Here is a 12,592-nt window from a genome sequence, read left to right as displayed (position 1 = left end):
TGCGCTATTTCATGGCGGTCAGCCTTTATAGACAGAGGAAGCTAGGGTGCCCTGATAGAACTATAGACCATCGGTAGGATATCTGACAATCATAAAAGAAAGGCAACCGCATTTATAATAGAATTTCTAAATACTCTACTCGTGTGTGCCATATGTCTACAAAAACTTATGAATGAAATCTGAATTAGTTGTAATAAAATTGACGGTACCAATTTTCTTGTACCAGATGCGCATTTCGACAATACATGTTTCTTCAGTGATGCTCGTGGCCAAAATATTTGAAATCCAAAGCTTATATAAAAGATGAAGAGCTATAATCCAAAAGGTCCCAAAAAGTATAGCCACATCCGTAAAAGGATCAGAGCTTTGCATGAAGGAGATACATTCCTTAATTTATAATAATTTCTAATATTTTGTAATAGTAATATGTTTATGAATTCTTCATTTATGTTTAAGGTGGGGCATCAGATGTGCCACTTTAATGTGCTTATGTTTATATTTCATAGCTAAGTCAATCTAATGAAGAGTCACATTTTGGGACCAACACGGAAAACAAATTATTATAATACGTGCACAAAATATCAAATTGTGCGGATAATATATCATAAAGTGCGCACACATTTATAGTATATTGTACAGACAATATAGTATATGTTGTGATCCCAATATAGTAAATTGTGCGCGCACTACAATATTTTGTTCGGTATGGGCCCCAACGTGGCTTCATAGTCTTATTCGTTTATGTTAAACTTAACAGTTGTAAAACAGTGTAAATATCATTAATTTGTATCATTGATTATTCTCTTGTTACCATTAATCATCATTTTTGTTATTATACGTTTCCGACATATATAAACTCAAGGTTCGAACTCTAGTTTGATTTTTATTGAAAAACAGTATTGGGGTTTATACATGTACATGTACGAATGAATTATGATATTTTGGATATAAGGAATTCCCAATTAGTGCACTTTGCGCTATATTTGGTTACAATGTAAATTATTTGCTGATTTTAATTTAAAGCTATGAGTAATATCAATGCTGGGAATTTCAATCATTAATGAACATAATGATTCTAAATTTAACTTAAATTCAAACTATAGACTCGAACCCGAACTATATCTTGATGCAGTAGTGTGCAATTGAATGATATTGACCTTTGTCAATTTTTTGTTTTGAATATACAAACATGCATGTTTACTTTGGCTATATATTTTAATGTATAATATCTATACAAAGAATTTATACTATTTAAAACGTACATATACATGGTGTCGTAACGTATTATGGATCTATATGTGAATGCACTTCAAGAAATTTTACCCAGGGTGCATGGATTTATTTAGCAAATTTTACAAAGATTAAACATAAATAAAGATGTTTAAAAACATATAAATATTCATTAGAAACAAAGTTTTGCATTACATTATTTTTATCTTATTTTATATTAGGAAACAGTTGACCTTTGTTATTACATGTAACCGTAGATTTCGAGTTATGACGGCTGTTTCGCACTCTTCTCAAAACACGCATATTGTTAAATATGTTAAATTCCTTTGCACAGTAAAAATAGTCATGTGATGTCATATCCGAAACAATAGCCAGTGTGTTTGCTACTCGGTCTATCAAATGTGTATTGACGATATCGAGGCTGTATATGATGCGTACATCAATACCTTGGGTGTTGCCTTACAAAAAATTAAAGGAATGAAGTTTGTTAATTTCCCTCATTGTAAATATTCCTTCTATTGTGTTCAATTTTCTGCTTCTTTTTTATCAGGCAATAATAGTTATTTATAATCATGAAGTTATTGTTATAATAAATGTTTTAACAATAAAGATAAATATAAAAGTATATGTTTATGATATTGAATTGTGAAAGGCAAACAAGTGTTTTTGATTTGAAATGTGAAGATATTAAAACATATTAGTTAATTTGTTTTCGGTTTTTTTTACCTCCAGTATTGTCCAGTGGCATGTATTTCATTTACGAGAACAAATTAAAAATTCATTTTATCCCATATATGTCAGAATACCATGGTTAAGGGGAGGTCGTGAACTGAAGATAATGTTACTGAGAAAATGGTAAGGGCTAAAAAGTGATTTCAGAAAGAAAAAAACAATGATTATCGTGCCGACGATCGAGAATGAAGGTACAGTCTTGGTAAAATGTTTAGAAAGAGACGTTGCGATGTAGAAAAAGAAATTTGACACATTTGACATGTTACATTTTTTTGCTGTATGTGGTATGTAGATGTGAGCATGATCTGTTAACTCTTTTTAAGAACAGGATATGTTTTATGTTGGATCCGTATTGCTCAGCATTTAGTTTTCCATTTTTCGCGTAGACCATTTTTCGTTTTTCGTCAATGGCGTTGTCAGTTTGAGGTGTTCGATTTATGAGCTAAATATCTGTTTGGTTTGTCTCATGTTCTGTCAAGCAATTAAAACACGTTGTTTGTTAATTAAAATTTTGAATAAAATATAAAAGTCTAATATTATATTTGGTTATACATGTATCATACGAGTATCATGCATGGTTACATGTAGGATGTGCTACGAAAATCGCATTAAAATGCGGACGGACTAATCTCCCAGTATGACTGTACTGCACTTGTTCAAAATTTAATCAGTTCTTAAAATAGTTGGCCCAATCTTCCGGCACGCCTGTACTTTATACTTATTCAAAATGTTAATTAATTTTTACAACGAATAACACTGTTATTTTTAGAAATATTTTTGGCTATGTATGAATGCATTTTTTGAATACTTATTACAATTTCAAATATTCTGAAACTGTGTTTCAACTGGGAAGTCGACATGTTAAACCCATTTCGAATAAATATAAAATATAATTACTTTTTGGAAAGTCCTTTATTATCAATTACGTTCGAAAAGATCAACTTCGTTTAAAGAAAGACATCATGCATAAAGTATTACGCAATTTTAAAAAATACTAAATTATATAATTTCTGACGTAAATGGTATTTAACCAATTTTTTTAATTGTTTATGTACATGTACATGTATTGCTCAATTAATACAAAATGAAATGCACATACATTTGTATATACCATGGCAAATTTAAGTCGTATGCACTGTATAACCTGCACGCTACGATATAAGAGTCATATAACATATCATTTAAAAGTCACGTGATCAATTAATGCCATATTTAATAGTAAATATTGGTTCAAAAAGTATACACAGCGTTTAATTTTACCATTGAGCATGCACTATCTGATAACATCCAAATCATGGATCTGAACATAAACTGGTGCAGAGTGGTCTAACCAGCGTTTCTACAGCAATTCGTGTATCGACATACATATGGTATTAATGTCAATATATGAAATGACGTAGATGCAGACAACTTTAGGTTACCGTATAGCCTTCAACAATGAGAGAAACTATTCCTGAACAGTTATTTTTCAAAGATTCGTACACAACAAAAAACACATGACGAAATTATGTCTATGAGTTGATAAACATAATAACGCCAGCCAATCATAAGAAGCGTTACAGCCACAATTAAATTATTAGTTTATAAAAAATTACAAATTACGGAAGACAAATATGATTGATATGAATCAACGACGACCGTATATATAATCATTTAAGGTACCATCTTTATTTGTAAATTATTTTCAAAGCCATGTATTTATGGGAAAATTGGTATCAAAAGATACAAAAAGTTCAATTTTATTTTGAATAAGAATAGTTGATGAAATGTCCGTTGAACGTCCGGTAGGCGTCCGTTTTGTACGGTACTCGTCCGTTTCGTTTCCGTTTTGTATCCGTTACGTATCCGTTATACATCTGTTGAAGGTCTGGCAGATAAATTCACCAACGGACTTCTAACGGACGTATAACGGATAAAACGGATGTTGAACGTATGTGAAACGGACTTCTATCGCGGATGTATAACGAATGATGAACGGATCTGAAACGGATAAATGCCAATTGAAAATTTCGCGTCAGAAATGCCAATTAGATTTCTTAAGGTTCATGAATTCTTATTGTTCATAATCGATCTTAGAGTAAGGGCACGTCTTCACAATCAAGCAGCTCTTATTCAGGCCAGACACTGCCATTTGGCGGCATTTTGAAGAATAAACCAAAACCAGTTACACAGAAACATTTTGAATATTTATGCGATTTACATGTTTTATTATTGTCGCCTTTAATTTTTCCGTATATCTTTGTTTATCCATTTTATCCGGTAGGCTTCCGTTCGGTGTCCGTTTTATGCGGTACTCGTCCGTTGGATGTACGTTCGACATCCGTTCTGTCCGGTACGTTTCCGTTTCTCATACGTTGTATATCCGGTGTGTGTCCGTTATGCATTCGTTACACGTCCGTTTTATTAGAGGTAACCGGTGAGATCACGACCCGACGAATAATGACGAACGAACGTATTAGGAGCAGTGACTTCCATATAGGGTAAAGTTTATTAAAATCGAATAATCGACTAAAATACCCCCATGACACCTCACAAAGTTCGCTTTATTAGAAAACAACGATACAATACGAGCTTGCAACTATAAGGATGGATATGTAAGACTATGTATCTTTAACTTATATACCGGAAGTGCCTATGTACGGTCAAAACGAAGCAGTACGTATAAATGTATACCTGTGGTGGTCACCTTCTACACTTTTAATAGTCACGTGGAATGATAGCATGATTTAATCATGGGGACAATCTATTAATTGACCACGGTGCATGTGTTGGAAAGAAAAACATACAGACGATATTGAATATATTTGTTTAAAATAAAACATTTTAACTAGTAGGGACCGACCGTTTATCTTAAAATAAATTATGTGGCGCGCCAAATTTCTTTTTTTTTTAAAATTTAAAACTATTTTTTGTGGTAATTATCCAAGATAAGATTTTTTCTTCCTTAGAATTCAAAATCAAATAAATTATTTCCGAAAGAAACCCACCTTTTCACGTTAATCTCAAATTTCTTGCAATCCCTTACAAGAAATTTGCAACCTATAATAAAAAAAAAATCAGTTAGACACCCACCCCCATTTTCCCCCGTCATTTGCCTATATATTATTTTATATCGCAGATAAAGCGGGTATCGATCATCTATCTTTGACGAGGGTATAAGGAGGCGATCATTTGATTCTGAGGGGATCGGCCGGGCAGATTTGGTCAGATTATTTATTTTAGAAAAAAATTTCAACTGCTACACGCAAGATTATTTATTACACATGTATCATTTTACATACTGTATAATAGAATTTGGAAGCCAGTTAATTTTAGGTGGGAGCCAGCTTATTTATAACTTTTATTTTCCTGACCAACAAATTTATTTACGTGACCTACCAGCTCCAATCCTAGAATCAAAGGGTCGTCTACTAACCCCCATTTAGTATGCGGTGTTGCTGGTATTACTTAGTACATTTGGTCCGGGAAAAAAGAATAAAACGCCAAAATTGGTATTCGATTTTTTCTTTTTTCCCTAAGTACAAAGATTAGAAGGAATCTCCGCTTTTTTTGTTATTTAGCTCATTCTAAACAATGATTCGAATTAATACAAATTTTCAGTTTATTCTTTCTAAAGCATTGCATGTATGCGCCGAAGGAGGGGTCACTTCCTATATAAAAGTATATATATACAGACGTTCCGCTAGAATTGGTCATTCTTCAACTCGTCAAATACATGACTGGGCATGGAATTTAAACCTTATTATATGACTTGGCCGGTAATTTCAGGCCCAAGAAAATGCCTAGACGAAAATTATCAGGCGAATCTATGATTGGGGCAGAAATTTTGAACTAAGAGACCAGTCATTTAAATTGAAAATGAGGCTGGGGGAAGGACATGTTCAAGGAAGGACATGTTCAATTTTCTCGTCAGAATTTTTTTTTGCCTCTGCCATTTCTAGCCATTCTTTATTCGTTCAGTATCTAAGAATTTGGAATCAAGTTATTTATTTTTAAAAATTCCCCCCTTTTCCATGCAAGTTAAATGGTCGGACCCTAAACTAATGTTTTGGTCACAATTTCAACGCGTGATGTGTGGTTTGGAACTGCATCTTATTAAAGTTGTTACTTGTTTTTAAAAGCTTCAAGTTTGCAATAATGAAAAGTAAGAGAGCCTATCTTTTTATCTTTTCTTATGGCATGTCCTGCCTTTATATTTCAGCCCTCCCCCTACAAATCAAACGGTCGTTTTCTACTCTAGGTGCTGGCCAGAATATTTTACCAAAATCAGAATCAAAATATTTTGTTCTAAAAAATATACCCCCCCCCCCCCTCCACTCCCAACAGAAAATGCTCAGAGACTGACGACGACTTATAAAATAAAAAGAATAAAATAGGCAGTAAGCGTATCAATCAATTAAAAAAATGCACTTATAATCAAAGCGAGATACTCATGAACAGTTAGGTATCCCAACTTGAAATTAATGATCCCGCTTCGTGTCATACGGCAAATTAGGTGATACGTTCGTGATTCGTACGTTATTCGTGGTCTCACCGGTTACCTCTATTCGGTCAGCACATCAACGGACTCACAACGGATAACAATTTTTTCAACGAACAACTTTTATATTCATTCGTTAGGCGTCCGTTCGTGCTATCCGGTAAGGTGTGAACGAGGCTTTACATACAAAACTGATATTTTGTCACACAAATCAGCTTTGCGTTTATTTTTGAGAAGACAACATTGAGTTTCGTTAAAAAAAAAAAGTTAAAATTTTACATAAGTCAATTTTGTGTCACAAAAGTCAATTTTGGTCAGAAAGGTCAATTTTGTACGCAAATTATTTTTTGGATATGCAAAAGGAATTCTCTTATCACGATTTTGTAAGAAGGTATCTCATTGGATATAATGTAGTAACCGTGGGTCTCGCAGGTCCAAGGACACATCATTGAAATATGTGCAACATGTTGGTACGATTATTTATCTCTCGGAAAGGGAGGGGAATAAGTTGAGGGTCAGAATAACAAGAAAGTTGTACATCAATATAAAAGGGACCTAAATGAAAAGTAATCCATCAGTACTGACTCTGAAGCTTAGGACAACCAGTAGGCTGATAAAAAGATGAAAGAAAAACTGAAGATATCGATTTAAAAAAAGTTGCCATGATAAAACAATTAAAAGGTGAATACGGCACATGAAATATTCCTTAAATCCGATGCTACATTTACATTTTTTAAGTTGCAGTCCTAATTTCCCGACCTTCTTTCTGTTTGTCTTATCCAGCATGTTCAACTAATTGTTAATGCGTTCTCTTCCTAAATACGGATGAAATATTTACCACTGAACGTTAAGTAACCAAATTTCAATAACATAATAATTACAATAACTTTGAGCTTCACTTATGCTTTCAAAACCCGAGGTGAACTCGAATGCCAGGCGCGTAGCTCACCTATACGCCAACACGCAGTTGCGTGCTCATCGGTTCGGCATGCAAAAAAAAATATTGCAAAATTAAAAATTTATAAATTAAATTTTGAAGGAAACACATATGTTGTCACTTTTTTGATTGATGAAATGTCATTTAATAACGGCATTTGGTTTCAAAATAGAAGTTATATTGGAGATCATGCACGACAAAATCGGACACTGTAACTTGTAGATCTTTTACAATATTTGGATTTGTTATACTCAATACATGTAGTTTCGGAGCACATTTTACAGAGTACGGTTTAACTGTTTGGAATGAGATGTACCAATCGGCATTAGCTTTAAACCCTTCGATATCGTTGACATTATGCCACGGCGATGTGTTGGACTACCAGAGCCACTCATCCTGCTAACACGCCAAAACAGTATTAGAAAGTCTCATTATATTTTGCGTTTACAGACCATATGATAATGGAACTGGAGAGTGGAGTCGCGTCTGGTATTATCAGAAATTCGCTCCTTTGTGTCACGGCATATCTGCTTCCTCGTATTGAAGGACATATAACAAACGAACAAATCTCAACATTGTCTGAGACATACATGACATACAAAACTGATCTGGTATGTAATTTTGACGAGTTCAATTGGGAGGTCGCTCGATGGTAAACACGTACACTGGTTTAAATCATCTCGCGAGTGCTACCGTGGAGATGTATCAGTCACCATCAGTGTCACTACGCAGTCTGTTGAAATCAAATGTACGATCAACGATGAACAATGACAGGTTATCATCGCTAGCATTACTGCTTATTAATCGAGATTTCAGTGTGAATATTGAAAAAAAAATAGAGAAGCTCGTTTCTGCCTAGACCCGAAGAGCAGATTTTGGACAATTTTGAGTAAATTCTGTATCAGAAAAATGTGTAGTTTATATGTTTTCAATTAACCATGATTTACTTTATTCAGAAGATTTATGAATAGTTTTACATTCATAAATTGTTTATAAGTCCTATCTACATGTAGCTCCTCTTTCAACTTTCTTATGACCGAAAACCGAAAAAAAAACATTTTCCTGCATAAAAGGGTCCCAAAATTTTTTCGCCTCGCTCCACTCGGCGGTAGGTGCTTGCACATCGTTTCTTTCTAGCTACGCCCCTGAATGCTGCATAACAGTCAACAGATTGCACTCCACTATTACTACTGTTAAATCTATTAATTCACATGCATGTCAAGTCTGGTGATGCTAAGGTTATAAACTCTAAAAATTTGAGACCAGAATAAAAACTGAATTGTAGATACATGTAATCCGTAACTAATACCGTGTTCACACTATAAAATCTGCACCGGGCCAAATCCGGGTTAATTAACCCGAATTAATTACCCCAGTTCACACTTGAAAAATTAACCCGGGTTGGGATTTTCCCTTTCAACACAAATAGAAATATTAGCCACAGTATTGTAACACGCATTTGTCCACTGTACATATTTACAATTTTTTCATCACAGATGCATTATTTTAAAGTCTGATTTTTTACCGCACTCCAGGCGCTTTGGGTGAGTGTAATCACCATCAACCACTTTCCGTGTTCTCAAATAAACGCTACTTTAACAAAATTGCACCCATTTTTCGCCCAAAAAAGCGACGGAAATGAAATATGATAAATCGTTTGTCAACATAGATTTATAAAATTATATTCCTCTTGCTGCCACTAATTTAACATGGGTTATATAATTCGTGAACCAGTAAATACAGTCACTGGACATCTATCAAAATATGACTTCATTCGACATATATATGACGTCAAGTAATAATAACGTCACATTGAAGAGTCTTATTAAGCAAACGTCACTAATAAAACTATGCTATTAATACACAAGTTATGATCTCAAATGTTCATAAATGAGTGATTTGTTAGAATAGGCAAAGAGAGATAATTCGAAAAATTAAAATTCATACATAATGTTTGTTTATTAAAAAGATGAAATTAATACTATTTATTTGATTATAGAAATGTTGTCAACAGAAATTGTTTCCTCTGATTGTAAGACCAGTTTTAAGATGGCATCGCTCGGGTTATCCGTAGTGGACAAATTTTCATTCACGTCTTGAATCGAGACATAATTTAAATGCCTTTTGTGCCATTATGCAAGATAAAATCTCTGAGGTACACAACAAAAGATTAGAAAATATTTTAGATTCATGTGAAAACTTTCGTAGTATTGCTAAGTCATAATCAGCTGAGATCTCGGGTGATACAGCTTTTGTAGTAGGTTTTCATTTTTAATAAGACGCATATTTTGTATCATACATATATTTGAAGAAAACAAATTAAGTATCTGAACTTAAAAGAGGATATTCAATCGTTAGGATCTAATTTACACCAAGATACATTTAATAATTGTCAATGCATAATATTTGTTTTTAATCATTTATAAAGGAAGTCATTCAGCGTGTTTACCATATAATCTATACATAATATATGACCACCAATAAGTAATATAGATTTGTTGACATTAAAGCAAAATACAATGTAAGGACGACATAATTTAGAATAATTACTACTTAGTATTGGACAAAATGTCTTATATTTATATACTTTATTAGATATAACTTACATATGCAGAATAGCACATCACCAATATTTTAGGTATAGGTACAAAATGTAAGTACATATCAAATCAGAAGATGGAAAATAAAATTTGCCGTTAAAACATTCCAAAAATAACGACAAAAGCATTATTTCTTTCGAAGTTGAAGCAGTGAGCCTTATACATGTATCGTGAATATTGTTGATAAAAGACAAAAAATATCTCAAATCAATATGAATTTCAAAGGTAGCGCTTGCAAACAATTGTGAGGAGTGTAATACATTTATACATGTGCACCTGCTTTGAACCGCAAATGAACTATAATATTGCTGGTCTTCCTCTGATAAAGCTATTCTGAAATATCGTGAGCGTAAATCCATCAACTGGAAATACAACTTTAAAATACTGATGGATTCAGTCAAGGATTATGGCAGGCAATGGACTGAACGCGAGACAGAAGACGTTGTTGAACCCAATCATTCTCTAAACACTCATAAAAAGATGGACACAGCACAGTATAAGGAGATGTTGCCTGCCTCACATCTAAAGCCAATTCATTACCCTAAGATGACACTGACTTTACTTATACTGCCATATTATATATGTTCCGGACTTAATGAGTATTTGGACCATTCGCGTATGGTCATGACCATATGAGTATTATACTCGTTTGGTTATTAGCGGGCCGGACCATATGAGTATTTTGACCATATAGGTATTTTTTTTAATTACATTTAAAAGCTTCAATAGTACAAAAACTTTATCTAAAAAAAACAATGATGGTTTACTTTCATGACAGAGTGTTTATTCTATAATTCAAATACTACGTAAAAATTAAACATTGATGCCATAGTTAGTTTCCATATCTAATTACATTCTTGTATGTAGGCTTGGGTGACATTTACTTCCACACGGTCTCATAGCCTTTTTGCATTTTCAAGTCTCAAATGTCGTACCATGACTGCAATACACCATATTCACAAGACAAATCAAATAAACTATGCTACTTTCCAGTGCCTTCAAATCTTGTGTAACAGTTCAAGAAATTTATGTTTTTATTTAGTCACTTGTAATAAAAAAAGTCTGATATGACCATCGGTATCATAGTTTTCGCATAGTAAAATAAAATAGAATTAACTATGTGAAACTTCTAATTTTTATTTAGCTAATTTTTATTTTAATATAATAATAAAATCTTTTACATGATTGCGTCTTTTTAATGAATTGTTTATAAATAAACTGTAACAGAGTGTAACAGAGTGTTAATTACTCTGACCATACGCATATGGTCCGACCGTACGCGTATGGTCGGACCATATGAGTATATACCCATATGGTCATGACCATACGCGTATGGTTCAAATACTCATATGGTCCTAAACATATATAAATTCTAATAGTTTGAAGCCTTCTTCCTTTATTAAACAATTTTCATGCATTAAATTATCGCTTTTCTTTTTTTAAATATGACTTATTATTTTTTTTAGCAATCAAAATCGGATAAAAGATTGAATAAATTTGTCTTTAAATCGTCCGATCGTCGTATTTTATGTCATTTGTTAACAAGTGTTTGTTATTCAAACATTATACATCATGTACAGTATAACTAGTTTAGACTATCACGTTCAAGCAATGTTGATATCACAATGACACACATTTTCTTTTTAAAAGTACAAAAAAAAAATCATAGTTAAATGCATGCATATCAGTTTTCAATTCAGTAAAGTGAATAGTTTAACGTCTCCATTATATCACGCAAACAAACTAAAGTAAATATAGATCAGTTCACAGAATTCACACCCTTATAATTCCAAGAATAAAGTACTTATAATACAAAATCAGCCGGAATGAAACTACATTCAAATCACTAGAACAAACAAGGTTAGTTTACAAACTTAATTGAACTTTATATTAACAGAATAACTAATATTTATTATATAGTGTTTATTATTATCACGGATTGTTTCGTTTCATAGTAGTTTGACATTTTTTGGTTCTTTACATGTACTATGTGTTTGAATATATCTTTCATAATTGTTTTCAAAATACGTGAAAACTGCGTAATAAAGTTTTTTTTTTTTTTTTTATTGAGGCTTTAGCGACCGAGTCGTTAGGATGTAAAAGAAGCCTTATAACAGGAAACCTATTGCACTTATTGTTATTTCCAACATATCTCCCCCTTTTCAGTATATTTTAAGGGTTGATTGCGATAACAATGCGAGAGAAAAATACACTGAAACAGTTAGGCAGTTACATATACCCTCAACGATTTATGTGTTCTTAATCATTTTAACGCGTGGTGGGGGACGTAAAATACCGAGCGTACGTCCGTCCATTCTTGTAAGCGCTCTCACGGGAACAATTCTTGTCAGGTTTTTATAAAATTTATACTATACTTTAATATCAGCAATATCTCGGACAATTTCTGAAATGGTGGACGATCGACTTTTTTTTAAAGACTGATGCCCCTTGGGAATATTAAAGCAGTAGGTCCAGTTTTTGGCCTCAAATTTCAGGTTCATTTGTAGAAAGATTTAAACACTTTTGAAACACTTAAGTGTCTACTTCAGTCGATTCAATGAGTGTATGTGAAAGATTTGAACTGATGTAATCATTAGAGGCGCTCAAATTCAG

General features: G+C 33.0%; 1 protein-coding gene across 1 annotated transcript in view; it reads left to right on the top strand.

The window, feature by feature from the left end:
* The first annotated feature begins 11,726 nt into the window (after nt 1-11,726).
* Nucleotides 11,727-12,592, top strand: part of LOC134697895 (uncharacterized) — a 41,447-nt gene continuing 40,581 nt past the window's right edge. The window contains exon 1 of the mRNA XM_063560182.1: nt 11,727-11,839. The gene's annotated coding sequence lies outside the window, so the exon portion shown is untranslated. The remainder of the gene's footprint in view (nt 11,840-12,592) is intronic.

This window comes from Mytilus trossulus, chromosome 14, assembly GCF_036588685.1.
Source record: "Mytilus trossulus isolate FHL-02 chromosome 14, PNRI_Mtr1.1.1.hap1, whole genome shotgun sequence".
Classification (NCBI taxonomy): domain Eukaryota; kingdom Metazoa; phylum Mollusca; class Bivalvia; order Mytilida; family Mytilidae; genus Mytilus; species Mytilus trossulus.
The sequence above is the reverse complement of the archived record's forward strand: the minus strand, read 5'-3'. Positions and strand labels throughout refer to the sequence as shown.